At 34.6% G+C, this 21,451-nt stretch overlaps 1 pseudogene across 1 annotated transcript; it reads right to left on the reverse strand.

The window, feature by feature from the left end:
• Positions 1 to 20,208: 20,208 nt before the first annotated feature.
• Positions 20,209 to 20,683, reverse strand: LOC308415526 (vomeronasal type-1 receptor 4-like; annotated as a pseudogene). The gene has a single exon. The product of its transcript is annotated as a vomeronasal type-1 receptor 4-like (transcript).
• Positions 20,684 to 21,451: the final 768 nt, after the last annotated feature.

The following is a 21,451-nucleotide window of genomic DNA, read 5'->3' on the forward strand; positions in this document are numbered from 1 at the left end:
TAATTTTTATCAGAAATCTAAATTTTCCAGAGTTTTATTATACCTCTTACTAAATCTCAATCACCTGATTCAGAATGATATATCATAATAATACAAAAAATACTTTAAATGCAAGTACTAATGTTTGTATGCGTTTTCTTCAGAAATCAACCTTTATTTCCAAGAGGCTGTGAATTGAAATCAACTGTTTATACTGTTGTTGATGACATCATTTTTTTCATGCAGTGTTTTAAATGGTTCTTAAAAGATTAAAACTTATATAGATATCTCTTCTAAGGAAAAAAATAATTTATGGCCAAGCTCAAAATATGCCACCCCCCTTATCCAATTATAATGTAAGAGATAACATTGTTTACGTTGACTTGTAAGTAGTTTACATGGAAGTTCAAAATAAATGATAGAATCATTTTAGTTTTCTTATGTAAGAAATATTAACTCAAGAAGGGACTCTTAATAGATGTTCATGAAATATGTATGTAATAAAAGTACACTGTTTGTTTAAATAGCATAAGTAAGGTTTTGTTGATGATGTAACATCTCACTCTGTCTCTTGTCTATTTACACTCCACGTCTGAGGCTACTATAGCCTTGCTTTACTACATTTCTAAATTGGTGTTGAATGCCATTTTACAAAAAAGCAAAAAATGCAACAATTATTCTTTTATTTTTTTCATGGTTGTTAACTCCTGCTATTATACATATATGAAATTAGTGTGCATGCCAGTGTTTCATGTGCTGGAAGAATGTTTTCCATTCTGATTGAGGATGGGATGAGAGAGAACTTTAGAGAGGTGGGACTTATAGGAAGGTTTCTAGACAACAATATCCTAATCTCAAAAAAAGTCAGTGGTATTTTACAGTGTACATTCCTGGGATATTAGTTTATTTTAACAGACTTTGACTGGCCCCTTTTCAATATCTAGATTCCTGGCTTGTAGTGCCTGTTCCTGGTGTTCAACTTGCCTATATCTGTAATGAACCACAATCCAGAATTGGGAGGCTCACTTTTGACCCTAATCTTAAGGCATAGAGGCTATGAATCTTAGGACACTAACACAAGGAGATCTCTGAGCTCAAGGTCATCTGGGTGTATGATACACACCTTTAATCTGGGACACTCCTTTTGTTGGAAACCTCCATAAGGACATTGAATGAAGGAAAGCAAGCTCTCTTAGCCTGCTTGTTTTGTGGGGACTGAGCATCTCCTAGATCCTTAGACTTCCACTCACAGCTGCTACCAACCATTGTTGGGGAGATGGACTAGTGATTGTAAGTCACCAACAAATTTTTTTACTATATAGTGATTACCATAAGTTCTGTGACTCTAGCGGACCCTGACTAATACAATATGATGCACACTCTTCTGAACATTCTCCATCCTTCTGAAACTATCTGCTAGGAAAGTATTGCCAGAAAAGATATAGATGAGGCCACAGGATCCTTGAATTTAAGCATCTATAATTAATAGTGAAATAAATTATTTTAATTTACATACTTTAGCTTGTGACAAAGTATTATAAAACTAAATATGAACAATTATGCTTTTGACTGTTAAAATAAGATGGGTATTTGAAAATGACTCAAGTTTGTATGCAAATAATGTTGCTAACATGGTCACTGAATCACATTCATCTTGGTCAGTATAGTTGAATCAAGACCATTTTCTTTAATAGTATCTGTTTACTTTTCTCTATTGGCTTTACATTAAAGAAACTAATTATTTTTTAAATGAAGTTGAAATGTGTCAGCATGCATTAGTAAGATTTTATTGATTCAGCAAAATAGCTATTCTAATAAGGTCAACAAAACTGTAAATGAAAATAAATAATTTATTGCTTCATGGTCACCAATTACAATGGCAGGATCACAATGTTAGGTATGTAAACTGAGATGAAAGCAAAACCTAAAATAAAATTATACAATCAATGGCAACAAAGATAAAAGTGGAATTTGGAAGCAAAGTTATCTTTGATGAAGTCATTTGTACCATAATGAATAGAAAAAAAAAACATACAAACAAAAGGAAATGGCAAATAATAACTTTCTTAGTTATATAAACTATCTGCAAGCATTAACTAGATTAAATATTTTTTATATTTTACTTAGATGAAGGCAAGAATTCTCATTGGGAAACTGTTGGCAAGTCATATTAAAGCTGAATTTGAGGACACGTTGAAATCAATAAAAGCCAAACATGTTCGAGAGTTCCTGACTATATTTCTAGGTCATTATCATTTGAGTGGTTATATCTATTACTCTATGAAGGAATATTTTTCAAGGGCTCACGAAAGCACACTGAAGCTGTAACTATGATTCTTCTAATCTAGTTGATATGAAAGTAATTCAGTGAAATTTAACTTGCTATATTGTGTTAGTATGAAAAGATCAGTAGCACTTAAGATGCAATCTGATATATTTTAACAAGTGTACAAAATGCTATTGTTTTATTCTGATTGGATTTCTACCTATTATAAAAACTCTGCAAAATTCAAAATTACTTCTGTGAGCAGATTTTGATAAAACTACAGTGAAAGAAAATGAAAGGATGATATTTCATATGTATTTACACCGGAGTGAATCTCAGCGATGTGTTAAATGAGATCCTTTATCAGAGATAGAGAAAAAAGAAAAACCTTATACATGTAGGGGGAAATATAACCCTATTGTTTTATGGAGTCATAGTTCTTTCAGATATTTCACAATTACCAGCCTAAAAGATGTATTGAGTGCAATTCTATGTTTGATGAACCAAAACTGGCAGGTTTATGTTCATGTACATTCCCTGATTTCTAACATTCCTTAGTATAGAGAATGCTAACAGGGCAGAGAAGGTCTATAAACTCACGCAGCTCTGAATTACAAAGAAGAGATTTGAGTGTCCCAGAACTTTCAAAGGTCATTTAAAAATTATGATAGAGGTCTAAACATAAGAAGAGCAAATTTACGTATCATAACTCCCACAGTTATTAGGGAAAGTATCAACAAAGAGGAAATGACATTTAAAACTTAAGAATATTATAGAATTTTATGTGTCAAATAGCTTGGGCAAATACATATTAATATGATTTTTCCAAAGCTCCTAAAATCAGGTACAAAGTACAACTGTATCTATGTCTCCATGCACTAAGTAGTGATAGTAAGAAAGAGAACTACCCATTTTACTTATGCATATGTATCTCTTAGTTTATTAAATACATTAGGTTTTAAATGCCTGGGTAAATTGGAATAAATCTCTGAAGCTTTCTTTGCAAACCTCTGGGATTATAATTATTACTAATAGCAACATTAGCAAAGATATTGTCAAATGGGTATGATAACTAATTGAGATTAAATACAGGACATTTTTTTATGATGCTAAGTATTGGCATAACTCTAAAGGTAATATAATATATAAAGAATAATGTTGGCTTATGACCAGTCTCCCTCCCTAAAAAAGCTAAAGCAAAAGTTAGTTTCTTAGGAATGTGCAATAGTAGGCTTCTTCATAACAAGACAGATTTCCTGACTCAATCTTTCTTAATTTGGTAGACAATAATATCATAATCATGTTACATAATCCAGACCCTTTGAGCAAAAGATACTGATGAACTTATTTAATAGAAAAAGTTTCTTTAATGTCAGAGATGGCTTACCACTTTGGAGTCATTGGAAATCTTGGCTTGTATTTGCTTCCATACTGAAGTAGTAAATCTGGAGATCTCCACTTCCGCCTAGTTGGAAGAATTCATATATATTTTAATTTTAGTACTTACTCTCTCCAGAGGGGTAGATAGTCAGGTATGTCAGCAGTCCTGTCTTGTGATATGAACTCACTGCACCCAGGAGCAACATTTGGAGCTTTCTGTTTTCCTGTGGGACTAAGGAACTAGAATAGGTACAGGAACTAAGGTGACTTTTCTGCTTGCTACTATTCTGGCAGTTATAATTAGGATTTTAAAGGTTTTTCAATATGTGTAATATAATATATTATTTTGATTTATATCTTTCTACTTAAATTTTGAAATGAAACATGTTCTAAGGGTTTCTCAAACAATGAGATGATGTGTACCTGTTGAAAAGGGACCTTAAAAATTACTCACTACGGGTCTAACATGGATACAAAGATTTGTTTTCAGTAAAAATATTTCTCAACAGACTAAGTGTTATCAGAATAATACTGTGAATACATACATTATATATTGAATTTATGTAGAGAAATTGCATTCCAGGAACATGGCTACTCTGGCAAATCCTAGGTCTGTGTCATGTGGCTGGAAAATAGACATACCTTTAGTACAGAACTTTAAGATAAAGTGAGTTTGTTGAAGGAAGCAGCCATGTTTGAAAGTAACATCTAATTGAAGAGCTGACAAAGTGATGAATCTGATAAAGATTTGACCGAATGAGTCAGTCAGAGATTGGATATGTCTAACTCTCATGAGAACAGCAGAGGAAAGAAAAGCTATTTAAGAACATTACAGGGAGAGGGTCAGTTAGGAGTCAGTGCAATGAGTGTAGTACGGTGGAGTTGAGTGCCTTTGAGTGTTCATAAAGTTCTATGTAGTTCATCAAAGGCAGTTGAAGGCGGAAAGTAAGAAGGGGGCAGAAAATTAGAATAAATTTCCAGAGTTAGTTTAAAGCCAAGTAAAGAAACTTGAGAAAGCAAAAGAAACAAGATTGAATCAGTCAACTTGCAGAGGAGTTTGAGCCAAAACAGCTGATTTGAACCAGTCTGCCAGAGTTCAGAGTTCAGAAAGAATAAAAAAAAAGTTTATTTTATTAATCAGTAAGCCTCCTGTATGACAATTATATCAGGTGAATAAAAAGTACATTAACAAATATATGTAGAGGTATTTTACACATATTTCTGCTTTTATTGTTTTTAATAGAAATTCTACTCTCCCTAGAATTGACCTCAAATACACTTTCAATTAGCCTTTTTTGTACTCTGCAAAACACAAAAGTGAAAATATGCTGACTATTTTATGATTTCTCTTCTTAAGGGTATATACAAAACTAACTTTAAATGGAAGGCAATTAAATAGTGAGACCAGTCTATATAAATGTATATATTTTTAAACAAAATAAGTATTAAAAGATCACAGTATGGATAACATGTCAAAGGAATAAACACTGTTCAAGTTGCTGTTAAGCAGTCTGTGGGGAGCCGAATGCAGATGTCATTACAAGATGGCACTGGCTCCCTCACAGTTTGAGGTAAACAACTCCATATATAGTAATGCTTTTGTCAGCTAAGGCGCTACACCCTGAGCATGCACAATACATAACCTATCTCCGGCCAATCTCGAGGCCTCTGATGTCAGCAGACTGGTGACAACCAATCATGGCAAGCCAGTATGCGCTTCTCCCTATATAAGCGGACAGCTAGGGTAGTTCGGGCCCCTCGCTTCCTGCTCTCCCCTTCAACCAAGAGGCTCCCATAATAAAGCATAATCTGAGAAGAATCCTCTGGTGGTGGTCATCTTTCCTCGCTGGTCGAGGAGCGCGCCGCAGCAGTCATGATTTTTAATAATAAGTGTGTGTCCAGTTGGAAAATCTCTCTTCAGTTTACACAAGATTTACTTGAGTTATCTACACCCTCGAGAAAACAATCACAAGAAAGAATGCTTTTCTTCATACTCATAAGATTTTGTTATGCTTCCTTTTTTTAAATTGAACATTATTTTCAAAAACAAAGATAAATGTACAGATTTTAAGCATTTATGCATAAAAGTATGTGAATACATTTTTGTCAATACTTGATTTTTTAAAGGTTTGATAGTATGCATTAAAATCTTACTAGTTACAATGAGCATGAAGTACATGTAAAACAAGATGTAACATGGAAATACTCAAAGTTTTCTTGGTGTGTAAAGATTAAGCATGTTTTTTCATTTTCTTTCTTTTTTTGGCCTTTGTTTTTTCTTGAACTTTATATAGTCTGTGAGTTGTTTCTGGAGTATTCAGGGCTTTGTGGGGTTAGTATCCCATTATCTGTGACTGCATATTATGTCTGTTCTTTTGTGACTGGGTGATCTCACTCAGGATGATATTCTCTAGATGTATCCACTTTCTTAAGAATTTCATAAAGTCATTGTTTCTGATAGTTGAGTATTGCTTTATTGTGTAAATATACTACAATTTTTGTATCCATTCTTGTACTGAAGGACATCTGGGTTCTTTCCAGCTTCTGGCTATTATAAATAGGGTTGCTATGAACATTGTGGTGCATGCGTCTTTGTTGTATGTTCGAGTTATGAGTCTTTAGGTAGTACTATGTCTAATTTTCTGAGGAACCACCAGACTGATTTCCAGAGTGGTTGTATCAGTTTACAACCCCACCAACAGTGGAGAAGTGTTTCTCTTTCTCCACATCCTCGCCACCATATGTTGTCATCTGAGTTTTGGATCTTGGCCAATCTGACTGGTGTGAGGTGGAATCTCAGGGTTGGTTTGATTTGCATTTCCCTGATGGCTAATGATGTCGGGCACTTCCTTAGATTCTTTTCAGCCATTCAATATTCCTTTTGAAAGCCAGAGTATGTATATTGACCTGTTCAAATGCAAGAAATTAAAAAAAAATTCCCCACATTTAGCACAGATGTAATCTTTCTATTTAGTTCAACTTCCAGAAAAAGCAACACAGTGTGTGTTTTATTCCCAAAAAGATGAAATAAGTATCAGAAATTTTCTAATCAGGAAGTGAAATAGTACTTTATTGATGTGAGGTAAATTAGGAGAATATTAACCAGCTTTAATTTTCTTTTTAAAGCAGTAAACTAACAATTTTTCTTCTATTCATTTTATTTAATTAGGCAAATGTACTCATTTTAGTTTCAATTATTACCATGCTATATTATACAATAAAATGCAATATAAATAGTTTTTCAAACAAATTAGAATATATTCATATGGGAGAATAGAACAGAACTGAGGGAAATAGTAGAAAAGTATTAAATTGTAATACTGAGCTAGGAAAACTTGAAACTATGTGTATAACATGATCTTCACTCCACAATGCTGTCTGCACAAAGCACCTAGAAATATCCATAAAAATACTAACAATTATTGTCTGTTTTTGAAGAACAATGACAGATATTTGTTTTCTTCTTTCTCCTCATTAAAAAATTACTTGTAGAGTCAAATATATAACATTTTAAACTTTTATTTAAATGTGAAGTTTAAAGTGGACTGACTGATTCAGAATGCAGTGAGTGAAAGGAGTAAGGAATAAAGCAAAGAGAAGAAAGCATGTCTGTGGCTTCAAGATTAGGGTGAATAAGAAAAGGGAAAGGGAAGACACTATTAAAGTGAAAATAAATGGACTGAAACAGATTTTCTTTGAGTGATAAATCACAAGTAAAGTAGCATCTCAATTCATGCATGCCACATTTTGCTCACTTTATATTGAGTACTGGTAAGGATTCAATTTTCCAATTACTGTCCCAGGATTTTTTTATATCTACTATCAAATTCTCTTTCATCACTTTATTCAATTTTTTCTCCATTGTGCTATACAAGTGTCTTTTTCAACAAACATATCATTTTAGTCTATGCAATTTAAAGCCTTTACATCTGAAATTTTAGATACTCTAATTAGATTCCATAATATAGTTTTTTTTTTGAAAAAGGGAACTACATATTCCTTCTGTGTGTAGTTAGATTAAATGAATTTTGGTTCAGTTGTTTCTCTGAATAGTATGTCTATAACACTTTAAACCACTTAAATATATATCAGTTCATCAAATGATGGAATTGAATCACAATTTCAAAATCAAATCAAATTATGAATCTGGAGGAACAAGATAATATAAGGATAAATAAAAAAATTCAAGTGGAATTAAACATTCATTTAAAAATCTCAAATATAGGGGGAAGGTTTTTTGTAAAGTAAACGAGTAATATCCCTGTGTTAAGAATGAACAGATTTATTTTTAGTTATTTACTTTGACATAAGTGGTAAAATCCTTAAAGTTTATCAATGTAGTAAGTTTTCAAAGAGCATATCAGGAAATATTATATAAGAATAAATAAATAATGCATTAAATGTTTTATTGAAAACCTTAAGCACTTAGAATAAAACTTTACATTATATAGAAAATACAATTAAAATAAATATTTGATTTTATATAAATGTTTCAGAGAGATAGAGTCTGGTGACCACCACTTAGACTTAGGGATTACCCACAGCCTGCTAATAACCACAAGAGCCTCAGAAGTGCTCTCCCCCCCAAGACCATGGAGACAGCCAAGTCACCTTCATCAGAACTCACTGCTTGCCCACAAAGAGACAAACACCAAGGAATAAACTCCCTCCTGAGCCCACAGGCCCTCAGACCCACAGGAGAGACAAGCTTCAGTCAGAGACAACAAAATCATGTAATATCACCAATAACAAGATGGAAAGTGCAAGAACCTAAGCAATGAAAAACAAGAAAACCTGGCAACATCAGAGCCCAGTTCTCCCACCTTAGCAAGCAATGGATTTCCTAACACACCAGAAAAACATGATTTAGACTTAAAATCATACTTCATGATGATCATGGAGGTCCTCAAGAAGTGCATGAATAACTCCCTTAAACAATTAGAAGCAAACTAGGAGAGCACATGTAAATAAATAAAAGCAATTTAAAAAAAAAAACACAAAATCATTCAAAGTGCTACAGGAAAACACAACCAGGTAAAGGAATTGAAAATGAGAAGAGAAACAATAGAGAGTCAGAAAAGAAGACAACCCTGAATACAGAAAACCTAAGAAGAGTATCAGGAGTCATAGATGCAAGCATCACCAACAGACTACAAAAGATGGAAGAGAGGATCACTGGGGCCGAAGACAACAAAGCAAACATTGTCAAAACAATCAGAGAAAATGAAAAATCAAAAAGATCCTAATCCAAAACATCCAGGGTATCCAGAACACAAACCTAAGGATAATAGGGGTAGAAGATAGGGAGGACTCCGAAATAAAAGGCACAATAAATATCTTCAACAAAATCATAGAATTAAAACTTCCCTAACCTTAAGAACAGGATGACTATGAACATACAGGAAGCCTACAGAACCCCAAATAAATTGAACCAGAAAAGAAACTCCTGACACATAATAGACAAAACACCAAATATTTGAAACAAAGAAAAAAATATTTGAAACAAAGAAAAAAATCCTAAAAGCTGTAAGGGAAAAAGGGCAAGTACCATATAAAGGCAGAAAAATCAGAATTACAACAGACATCTCAACAGAGACCTATGAAACTTAGAAGATCCTGGAAAGACATCAGACCCTAAGAGAACACAAATATTAGCCTAGGTTACTGTGTCAAGCAAAACTCTCAATCACCATAGATGGAGAAACCAAGATATTCCAGGACAAAAACAAATTTATACAATATTTGTCTATAAATCCAGCCCTACAAAGGATAATAGATAGAAAAATATAACACAAGGAAAAAATTACACACTAGGAAAAACAAGAAAAGAATCTTGCTACAAACCAAAAGAATAAAAGAACACAAACATAATTATAGTCCTAACAACAAAAATAACAGGAAACAACAATAACTATTTCTTAATATCTCTTAATATCACTAGACTAAATTCCCCAATAAAAAGATATAGACTATCAGAGTGGAAACATAAACAGGATCCAGCATTATGCGCATACAAGAAACTCATCTCAGAGACAAAGACAGACACTACCTCAGAGTAAAAGGCTGGGGAAAAAAACATCCACGAAAATGGTCCAAAGAAGTAGCCATCCTAATATCAAAAAAAAAAAAAAAAAAAAAAAAAAAAGGAAAGAAAGAAAGAAAGGAAAAAAAAAAGATATTTCAAACAAAACTTAAACTAACAAAAAAGATAAGGAAAAACACTTTTTTACTCATAACAGGAAAAACCAATCAAGACAAATTCTCAATTCTGAACATCTATGCTCCATATACAAGGGTACCCACAAACATAAAAGAAACCTTACTATAAAGTACAACACATATACTATACCACACACAATAATAGTAGGAAACTTCAACACGACACTCTCATCAATGGACACATTATGGAAGCAGAAATTGAACAGAGACACAGCAAAACTAGAAGAGGTTATAAACCAATTAGATTTAACAGACATCTATAGAACTTTTCATCCCCAAACAAAAGATATACCTTCTTCTCAGCAACTTACATCACCTTCTCGAAAACTGACTATATAGTCAGTCACAAAGCAGCCCTCAAAAGATACAAGATCAAAAATACTCCCATGAATCCTATCAGATCACTATAGACTAAGGATGATCTTTGATGACAACAAAAATGACAAAAAAACCCACATACACATGGACCCTGAACAATGCTCTATTTATTATTCAACAATAAAATGGTCAAAGAAGAAAGAAAGTAAGAAATTAAGCATTTTTTAGAATTTAATGAAAATTAAGGCACAACATAACCAAACTTATGGGATACAATGAAAGCAGTACTAAGAGGAAAACTCATAGATTTGTGTATCTCCAAAAAAGAAATTGGAGTGAGCATATACTAACAGTTGACAACACAACTGAACTTTCTAGAACAAAAAGAAGCAGATACACACAAGAGGTGTAGACGGCAGGATATAATCAATCACAGAGCAGAAATAACTAAGTAGAAACAGAAAGAACTATACAAAGAATCAACAAAAGAGCTGGTGCTTTGAGAAAATCAACAAGATCTATAAACTCTTTTTTTTTTCCTTACAACTTTATTTTTTAACTTGGTGCTATTTGAGTGCTTCTTTATTTTTTAAATAAACAACTTTGTTTTAAAAAAGAAAGATAAATGTACAGATTTTAAGTATTTTTGCATAAAAGCATACAAATACATTTTTGTCAGTACTTGGGTTTTTTTTTAAAGGTTTGATAGTGTGCATTAAGATCTTACTAGTTACAATGAGCATAAAGAACATGTGAAACAAGAAGTAACCTGGAAATAGTCAAAGTTTTCTTGGTGTATAAAGATTAAGCATAATGGTTTTTCTTTTTTTTTTCTTGAACTTCATACAGTCTGTGAGTTGTTTCTGGGGTGTTCAGAGCTTTCTGGGGTTAGTATCCAATTATCAGTGATGGCATATTATGTCTGTTCTTTTGTGACTGGGTTATCTCACTCAGGATATATTCTCTAGATGCAGCCATTTTCTTAAGAATTTCATAAAGTCATTGTTTCTGATAGCTGAGTAGTACTCCATTGTGTAAATATATCTATAAACTCTTATGGAGAGTAACTAGAGGGCACAACGAGAGCATCCAAATTAACAAAATTAGAAATGAAAGCAGAGAAATAACAACAGAAACTGAGGAAATTCAAGATATCATCAGATCCTACTACAAAAGCCTATACTTAATAATACTGGAAAATATAGAGGAAATGGTAAAATTTCTAGACAGATACCAGGTACCAAAGTTCAATCAGGTTTAGATAAATCATCTAAAAAGTTCTATAACCCCTAAAGAAATAGAAGCAGTCATCAAAAGCCTCCCAACTAAAAAAGCCCTGGACCTAATGGGTTTAATGAAAAATTCTATTGGACTTTCATAGAAGACCTAATTCCAATACTCTTCAAACTTTGCTACAAAATAGAAACAGAGGGAATACTACCCAACTCATTCTTTGAAGACACAATTATGCTCATTCCTACAAAAAGAAATTCATACCAATTTTTCTCATGCATATTGATGCAAAAATACTCAATAAAATTCTTGCAAACAAAATTCAAGAACACATCAAAATGATTATTCACCATGAGCAAGTAGGCTTCATTCCAAGGATGCAAGTATGGTTAAATATATGGAAATCCATCAGTGTGAAAAAACTCAAAGAAAAAAAAAAAAAAAAAACATGTGATTATCTTTCTAGATGCTGAGAAAGCATTTGACAAAATTCTTGTTAAAGCCTAAATAGATATAAGAAGATTGAAATACTCCCATGCATTCTATCAGATCATCATGGTCTAAGGCTTGTCTTTAATAACAACAAAGACAACAAAGAGCCCATATACACGTGGAAACTTAACAATGCATTATTAAACTATAGCATGGTCAAATAAGAAACAAAGAAAGAAATTAAGGATTTTCAAGAATTTAATGAAAACGAAAACACAACATTACCAAACCTATGGGATGCAATGAAAGCAGTACTGAGAGGAAAACTCAAAGCTTTGCGTGCTTCCAAAAAGAAACTGGAGAGAGCATACACTAGCCACTTGACAGCACAGTTGAAAGCTCTAGAACAAAAGGAAGCAGTTAAACCCAAGAAGAGTAGACAGAAAGAAATAATCAAACTCAGAGCAGAAATTGACCAAACAGAAACAAAAAGAACCATTCATGGATTCAAGAATCAACATTGTAAAAATGGCCATCTTACCAAAAGCAATCTAAAGATTCCGTGCAATCCCCATCAAAATTCCAACCGAATTCTCCATGAAGTTGGAAAGAGCAATTTGCAATTTCATCTGGAATAACAAAAGATCTTGAATAGTGAAATTTTTCCTGAACAACAAGAAAACATCTGCAGGAATCACTATCCCTGACCTCAAGCTATATTACAAGGCAATTGTTTTAAAAACTGCATGGTACTGGTACAGAGATAGGCATGTGGATCAGTGGAATAGAATTTAAGATCCAGAAAGGAGCCTTCACATACATGGTTTTTGACAAAGGAGCTGTAAACATTCAATGGAAAATGGACAGCCCCTTCAAAAAATGGTGTTGGTCCAACTGGCACTCAGCATGCAGAAGAATGAAAATAGACCCTTTCTTATCTCCTTGTACAAAGCTCAACTTCAAGTGAATCAAAGATCTCCACATTAAACCAAGTACACTGAAATTATTAGAAGATAAATTAGGGAAAACCTTAAAACACATAGACACAGGAGAACATTTCCTGAACACCAATGGCTCATGCTTTAAGGTCAAACATCGACAAATGGGATTTAATGAGATTGCAAAGTCTCTGTATGGCTAAGGACACTGTCAAGAAAACAAAACTGCAGCCAACAGAATGGAAAAATATCTTTACCAACCCCACATCTGATAGAGGCCTAATATCCAAGGTATACAAAGAACTCAAGAAGTTAGACACCATAGAATCAAAAACCCTATTAAAAATGGCGTACAGAGCTAAACAAAAAGTTCTCAATTGAGGAATTTTGAATGGCTGAGAAGCATCTAAGGAAGTGCTCGACATCATTAGCCATCAGGGAAATGAAAATGAAAACAACCCTGAGATTCCTCACACCAATCAGAATGGTTACAACCAAAATTTCAGATGATATCAGATGCTGGCAAGGATACGGAGAAAGAGGAACATTTCTCCACTCTTGATGGGGTTGTAAACTGGTAGAACTACTCTGGAAATCAGTCTGGCGATTCCTCAGAAAATTGGACATAGTACTACCTGAAGAACCAGTTATTCCACTTCTGGGCATATTCCGCAGAGAAGCTCCAACATACAACAAAGACACATGCACCACATTGTTCAGCAGCCTTATTTATAATAGCCATAAGGTGGATAATACCCAGATGTCCTTCAGTATGTGAATGGATACAAAAATTGTGGTTTATTTACACAGTGGAGTACTACTCAGCTATCAGAAACAATGACTTTATGAAATTCTTAAGAAAATGGATGCATCTAGAGAATATCATCCTGAGTGAGATAACCCAGTAACAAAAGAACAGACATAATATGCAGTCACTGATAATTGGATACTAACTCCAGAAAGCTCTGAATACCCCAGAAAGAACACACATGCTATATGAAGTTCAAGAAAAAACAAAGGCCAAAAAAAAAAAAAAAAAAGAAAAAGAAAAAAAGAAAAGAAAAGAAAATGAAAAACCATTATGCTTAATCTTTACACACCAAAATAACTGACTATTTCCAGGTTACATCTTATTTTCCATGTACTTTATGCTTATTGTAACTTGTAAGATTTTAATGCATACTATCAAACCTTTAACAAAATCAAATACTGACAAAAATGTATTCATATACTTTTATGCATAAATGGTTAAAATGTGTACATTTATCTTTCTTTTTTAAAATAAGGTTGTTAAAAAAAAGTCTTGGAGTATGGGTAGGTAATACTTTTTCTATGAGTTACTTAAGCAAGTAATAATAATCTATCTTTTTTAATTCAAAGTCCAGTTAAGAAGAATGAGATAAAATACTTAATTAATCAATGTACTATTGAAAATATTTATACTAAATTCTTTAACCTCCCTCCTCAAATTCCTTAATAAGCATATTTATTGTGTTTTATGAAAAATAAAATTAAACCCAGGATGTGTTTGGTAGAGGTACACAGTATAGTGCTGGGAAACTGGGTGCCTCTGTGGGCCCATTCTGAGTCATCCCATCCCCATGAGGTACCAACAATATGAAAAGTACAGTATAAAATAGAGTTTATTTTGAGAATGGAGACGGGATTTGAGGGGGTAGTAGAGACAGAAAGGCCGGGGTAGGGGGCGGAGTGAGAGAAGATGAGTAGAGGAATAGAGGATTATAGAGGCTGACAATAAACACTTGGAGAGAGAAGGGGGGGAAGGGAAAAGAAGTGACAGAGGGGAAAGAGGGCAAGAAAGAACAGAGTAACAGAGTGAATAGGGGGCAAGCAGCCTCTTGTAGTGAGTCAGGCATATCTGGCAACATGGGGAGGAGCCTAGAAGGGATGCTAACAGTATTGATTCTCCCTTTTAAAATAGTTACTGAATTTACTCAGTTTCTTCAGTTTGTATCAAATTTCATTTCATTTGTCAAAATTTCTTAAAAGACCTGGTGAAACTTTCTTCCCCAAAGTACATTTTTCTTTTTTATTAATACTATAAGTTCAATTTTCTCTTTCATTTGTGAGGAAAGAATAAGTAAAGTACAAATAGTAAATAGAGTTAAAATTTGCATGTGCATAAATGAAATCTATGTGGAAATTAAATTTATTTAGGCTTACACTTTTCAATATTTATTATGCACATGAGTCATGTATGAATCTTGAAAAGTCATAGTATTTCTATGCCAAAGACAAAAACTCATCTTTTATAAAGTCCAGGCTTCAAATGTAGGTCTGCCTAGCATACTTTGAATAAAAATGGTTTTAGAGGTTACAGTTGCAGTTACACTTGATGAGTTATAAATAAAATGTTCACCACTTATAAAGTGAGCATGTTATTCTAAGCACTACATTGAGCTTTCTGATTGTACCATATCTCCTGACTGGTCTCAGAATTTCTTTTACCATTCTTACATGTTATGTAACAGAGACAGAGCCTGAGGAATTGCCAAAATTGCCCCAAATATCACTTTGTAGAAATTCATGGAAGTTTTATATTTCCACAAAGAACAGATTTGTCTATATACAATTATGTTTTTGGCTTTTCTGTTAAATTATCTGTCTTCAAAAAAAGCAAAAGACCAATTACCATTTCTATTCTTTATAAGGAGAATATGTGTAGCTAGTTATATCTTGACTCACAAAACTGCCTCCCAAGGCAACCTTCCAGTTTTCACTGTTTTGTTAACAATTGGGAAAATCTCTATACTACAGTGAAAATTCAAATTGACAGTAAACTGAAGACATTTATTTCTAGCTCTCAGTAGACTGAAGTAAGGCACCAGGTCTAAAAGCAACTCTATTTTCCCAAACTCCAAAAGATAGTCCTGGACTCTAGGTAGATTTCTGGCAGCTAGTTAAAACCCAGCATTCCTCAGGAACTTGTAAATCCAGTTCCCCTTTACTGAAGAGAGTCTCCCTTATCAAAGAGAACAAAAGGCTATCTGTTATGCTTATTAGCATACCAAAGGTCAAACTGGCCTCTAGGTTGTCTCAGTATTACAAGTACCTGTAGATTTTCTCAGGTGTTCACTAACCAAAAAATGGAAGGTCATAGACTTCTCTTTCCCCAACTATTTATTGTCCTTACAACCACAATTTTAAATATGTTCCCTTTGTCTGCTTTGCTCACTCTAGCTCTAGTTCCTAAGTAAGACCCAAGTTGAGTTTTAACTATTTGAGGCTCCCATGAATGAGATGAGAGATTAGGAATTGATGCAAAAGCAAGAGGTTTATTTGTCCAGTGCACTGGGGTGCACTACATTAGCAAAGTTAGAATTTAAATTGATTGGCTAAGCATACTGAACTTTAAACCTATTGGTTAGTGAGCATATGTGTCAGGACCCTAATTGGAACTCTCTAGAGGGACAGATGGCTAACAGTCAGCACATTTTATGATTCTCCTGAGAATTTCTTACTCAAGGAAGTCCCTTAGGTCAAGGCAGGGTGGACCACTAGGCCATTGTTTCTATACAAGTGGGGGGTAGAGAATATTTTACTTCTTTCACTTACTCTACTCTGCTTGTCTCCTGAATAGATCCAGTGTGGGGAGTGTTGCTCTGGCTACTTCTTACTCTCTCTTGCTATGGATTCTTACAGATGACTCTGGGTGTTCTCTTTTTCTCATATCTATAATAAAAAACTCCCCTTAAACTCTACTATGGACCAGTCATATTGTCAATGTATATAAGAAGCAGATCCCAAGTTCAAGTCCAGTACAGAGAATATAAAGAGTTTCAGACAAACCTGTGATAAATAGTTAGGCCTTATACAAACACCAACAGCAAATACCACTATCACCACCACCGATAACAACAACAAAATTTCAATAAAAGAGACAAAATATTTGGAACCCTTATTCTGTTTTAATGATTATAGTAGGATTTTATACTGACTACACTATTTCCCTTGCTGTAACTCTACAGTATAACTTAAAACCAATACTATTTGTCAGATTTCAAACCTGAGTCCCCTAACCTTAACCCTGTTAATATACATGTAATTCCACTGTCCTGTTTTCAGGGTCCTAGTAACTGTGTAAGTAGTCATCCCTGCCTTCACCAGATGTTCCAGGTTTGTTTGTGCTGTTGGTCTAATAAAAGGACCCTTCCAGTCGACCCAGACCCCTGCCCCCTTCATTCCTCTTGCATGCTCTCTTTTTCTTGGTCCTTGACCAGTGATCTCATCTGAGATCTGCCTCCATAAAAACCAGCTTTCATACTGTATATATACTAATATAGAACAGCAGAGTTTTCTGGAAGAATCCAGATGAAGTTATCAGTTGCATAAAAACTGGTGTCACAGGAGATAATCAGGTTCAACTAATTAAATTGGTATTAGAGAAACAAAATTAATTTTTCTTTTATTTGTGAGCTCTACATTTATGTTTATCAAATCAAATATCTATAAAACCAAACAAATTATAAGAGAACAAATGTAATTAATAGATTAATGTGGATAAAGAAGAGATAAAGGCGAAGTTAAAAGAAAATAAGAGTTATGTGTAAAGTACCTTATGTGGTTTTATGATAATACTTTTATGTAACTAAGTTTATTAAAACAGTTAAAAAGATAATACATAAAATGAATAGTGAACTATTTTAGCTTCTCACAGTTATTGAAATATAAAAGAAAGTCAATGTTCTATAAGCAATATGTATATTGAAGGCAAAAAGAAAATAAAAGAACAAGACTGTTCATATGGAGTTGAGGTTCTTATTATAGATATAAATGACAGTAGTTAGAGACAGAGATATCTAGGAGAGTCCACAGTAAGCCTGGCTGACATAATAAATGGAGGTATGTAAAGAAAGGGGGCTGGGGTGAAGTGGAGGTGCAGAGCCAGAAGGTAAGATGCAAGGAGAATGGGAACCAAAACAATGGACAAAAGGCAAGAGACCAAGAGATAAATATCAGAGCAGTCAATAATGGTTAGGTGGCATAGAAATCAAAGAAGCTGGGAGAAAAAAAATTCAGGCCAGTTAGGGCCTGAAAAGTTTAGGGTAGGACACAAGGTATGCCAGCCAGGATGTCTGCACAACAAGTGCTAGTGATGCTGAGAGACACTCACGAATAGTGTCTGCTTGATATGTCAATAGGCACCTGACTTAGCTATTCATCCCAGGTTTGAGCCCTAACATATATGTAAATTATTACTGAATTATATATTGCATAGTCAGAAATGTCTACATGTGTGCACATGTACTTCATAGACTATATTTCATTTATATACCTAAGGTGTGAACTTATAAAATAACATCTCTTATGGTTCAACACTCTCTCTATTAAAATAGTTACAAACTGAATCTAAGAACACATTCAAATGATCATTCACCATGATGAAGTTGCCTTCATTCCTGTTAGGTCTCAAGGAAACTTAAAACAAATGTCTGAGGTGACTATTAACATATCAAACTGTGGTTCTCTCAATATAGAAAGTATCTGCTACATAATCCTGACTCCTTGCTTGGCTCCTGTCTTGATTTTCTTGGTTCCTCTCCTGGCCAGTCTAATCTACTGATCATGTTCAATCTCAACCCGTCCAGATGCCTCTTGCTATTCTCTCTCTCTCATAGGTACAATAAATGTTTTCCTCAACCATACCTAGGAGTGGTCATGTCCTTATTTTCATTCAATCCTTGAAATGTTGGGATGGTATAACATATATAAATTAATAAATAGAATTTACTACATAAACATACTGAAAGACAAAAACACATGATAACATAATTAGAACAATCAAAGGCATTTGACAAAATCCAACTTTTTTTTTTTTTCTACAATAAGAGTCCTGGTAAAACTAAGGAAATACCACAAATATCTAGCTACATCTATCTTAGGCATATATTCAAGGTGTTCTGTTTTATGAAAGAACAGTATATGTTTATAGAGTGTGTTACCGTGAGGTGGGAGGGGTGCCTTTGCATGCCTATGCTAAGGATTTCCCTTCCCCTTGAGGTACCAGCCATACTACAGTTAAAGCATAGAGTTTATTTAGGGAATGGGAAGAGGAGTTAAGATAGAAGCAGAGAGAGAGAGAGAGAGAGAGAGAGAGAGAGAGAAAGACAGAGACAGAGAGAAACAGAGAGAGGCAGAGAGATAGAGAGAAGACATGAGAAGAGGAGAATCTGGCCAGGAACACATGGTGGGGGGGGGCAGAGGAAGGGGAGAGGTAGAGAAAGCATTAGGGAGAGAAAAGTGTTAGAGAGAGAAGGGGAAAAGAGAGTGAAGGAGGCAAATAGCGCTCTTATAGCAAGACAGACCTATCTGGCTTTTGCCAAGTAACTGTAGCATAGAAGAAATACCAACAAAAATATGCAACATGTTACTCTCATGATTATAACTCATCAATGTTCATTGTTGCTCCCATAATATATATTAACCAAAATTTGAAAACATTCTAGATCCCATCCTCTTACAAATATTTTGATCTCTTCCCCTGTGTGATGTTCTCTGTGCTGTTCAATAAAAGGGAAAACAGTACCATTTGCTATAGACAGAAACATTACAGTCACATAACAGACAGTCACATACAGATACTTGGCAGACAGACAGACACATACAAATACACAGCATATATACAGAGATATACAACAGACAGTCACAGACACATACATAGCAGACAAACAATACATACAGAGATATAGAGAAGATAAGCAAGGCACACAGGATGCTTGCAGCTAACCATCAGCTTAAGTATGGGGACCCTAGTGAAGGAGTTAGAGAAAGGACTGAAGGAACAGAAAGTGTCTGCGACCCCATGGGAAAAACAACAATATCAACCAACCAACCCCCCCCCCCCAGAGTTCCCAAGGACTAAAACACCAATCAAGGAGTACACATGGAGAGACCTATGGGTCCAGCCACATATGTAGCAGAGGATGGCATTGTCTGGCATCAATAGGAGGAGAAAACTTTGTTCCTGTGAAGGTTTGTTTTCCCAGTGTAGGGGAATGCCACAACAATGAGGTGGGAGTGGGTGGTTGGCAGTGGGAGCATTTTCATGGAAGCAAGAGGTGGGCAAATTGGGACAGGAGAGGGGTGGAAGGGGATGACATTTGAAATGTAAATACATAAAAATATCTGAGATTCTTTAAAAAGATGACAGATGTTATATAAAGAGCCACAAAGTTGCTCATAGGGGTAGAAATTTCGTGTGTGTGTGTGTGTGTGTGTGGCTTTCTTCTCGGGGAATGACTTAATAGTCAGAGATCTGTGGATATGTTTGATCCTCTGCTCATGTATGAGCAAGATCAATACCATGGATCCACTGGCCCGTGTCATGAGTTCCAAATATGTGCTATCGCAGGAGGTCAATAAGATTGCATATTAGGTATAAGAGTGTTTGGGATGCTTTACTATTAAATAGTACATATATGGTTAAAATTCAGTAAGATTGCTTTTATCTCTCATGTCAGTCACTATCATAATCATGAAGCTATTTAAAAGTAGGCACAGGACCCAAAATGGGCCAAGAAAGGAGAAATGAACTTTGGGGATCAAACCTTGAGCTTTCCCCACTTGGAATTACTGGGGCTGATAGTGATAACCTGAAAAGCACTCATCAGGGTTGTAGAACAAAGGGATTCTCCCTTGGTAATTCTATGAAAATTAAAGAAAAATTTATATGCAATGTCATCTAACAGATATGTATGACCAAATGTAGTCATTGACTGAGGGATTCCTTTGCAGAGAAGAACCATGATGTTGGTCAACATCAGGTTTTTGGTAATTTGGTTAGTGGCCTTGCCCTGATACCAGTGATAAAACAATACAGCACAGCTGAGTTTCCCAACATTTTCAGTGCAGTCTGGCCCAAGAAGAAGACCTCCATAGTCAAATGCCTGGATGCCATTTTCTTACATTATAAGGAATGTCACTTACTATCAGATCCTGAGATCTTGTTATAGACATGGAGGACTATTATCTTCATTGTACCTTAAATTCATGCTAACCAGTAACCAGTAACCACTGCTTTCCACTCAGATAAACAAATAAAATATATTTTATAGTTTCTACATTTTTAACTATGTGTATGTATCTGTGTTTTTATCTGAGTATATTCACTTCAGTGCATGTGCCTCTGTAGCCAGAGGTATTACAGTCAGTGGTGAACTGCCAGATGTGAGAGCTTGAAAATAAGTTGAATTCTATGCCAGAGCAGTGATCTTAACCCAGATAAGTCTTCTTCAAAGTCTCTAAGATCTGTTTTTGACCAAAACCTTTTCTATGGGTCAGTCTATTTCTAGTAGTTTCCACAGACACCAGTTAGTTTCCAGTTGTTTCACAGGCACAAATTACAGAACTGTGTGGTGTGGGCCAGTGGACCCATGGTATTGTCTTGTTCAGACATAAACAGAGGGTCAACCATATCCACAGATCTCTGTCTACTGGGTAATTCCCTGAGAAGAAAGCCACATAAAGAATTTTTACCCTAATGAGCAGCTTTGTGGCTCTTTATATAATGTTTATCATCTTAATGATGTATTTTTCTTTCCATGTTGAAGCAGATACATGGATGGCCAATGCCAATGTGGCCATGAGTGCATGCTTCGCAGCACTCATCCCCTTTCTACTCATCAGACACTATATTAGGGGTTTTCAGCTTTGTAGTTCTGGAATA

The sequence above is a fragment of the Micromys minutus genome (assembly GCF_963924665.1).
Source record: "Micromys minutus genome assembly, chromosome: X".
Lineage (NCBI taxonomy): Eukaryota > Metazoa > Chordata > Mammalia > Rodentia > Muridae > Micromys > Micromys minutus.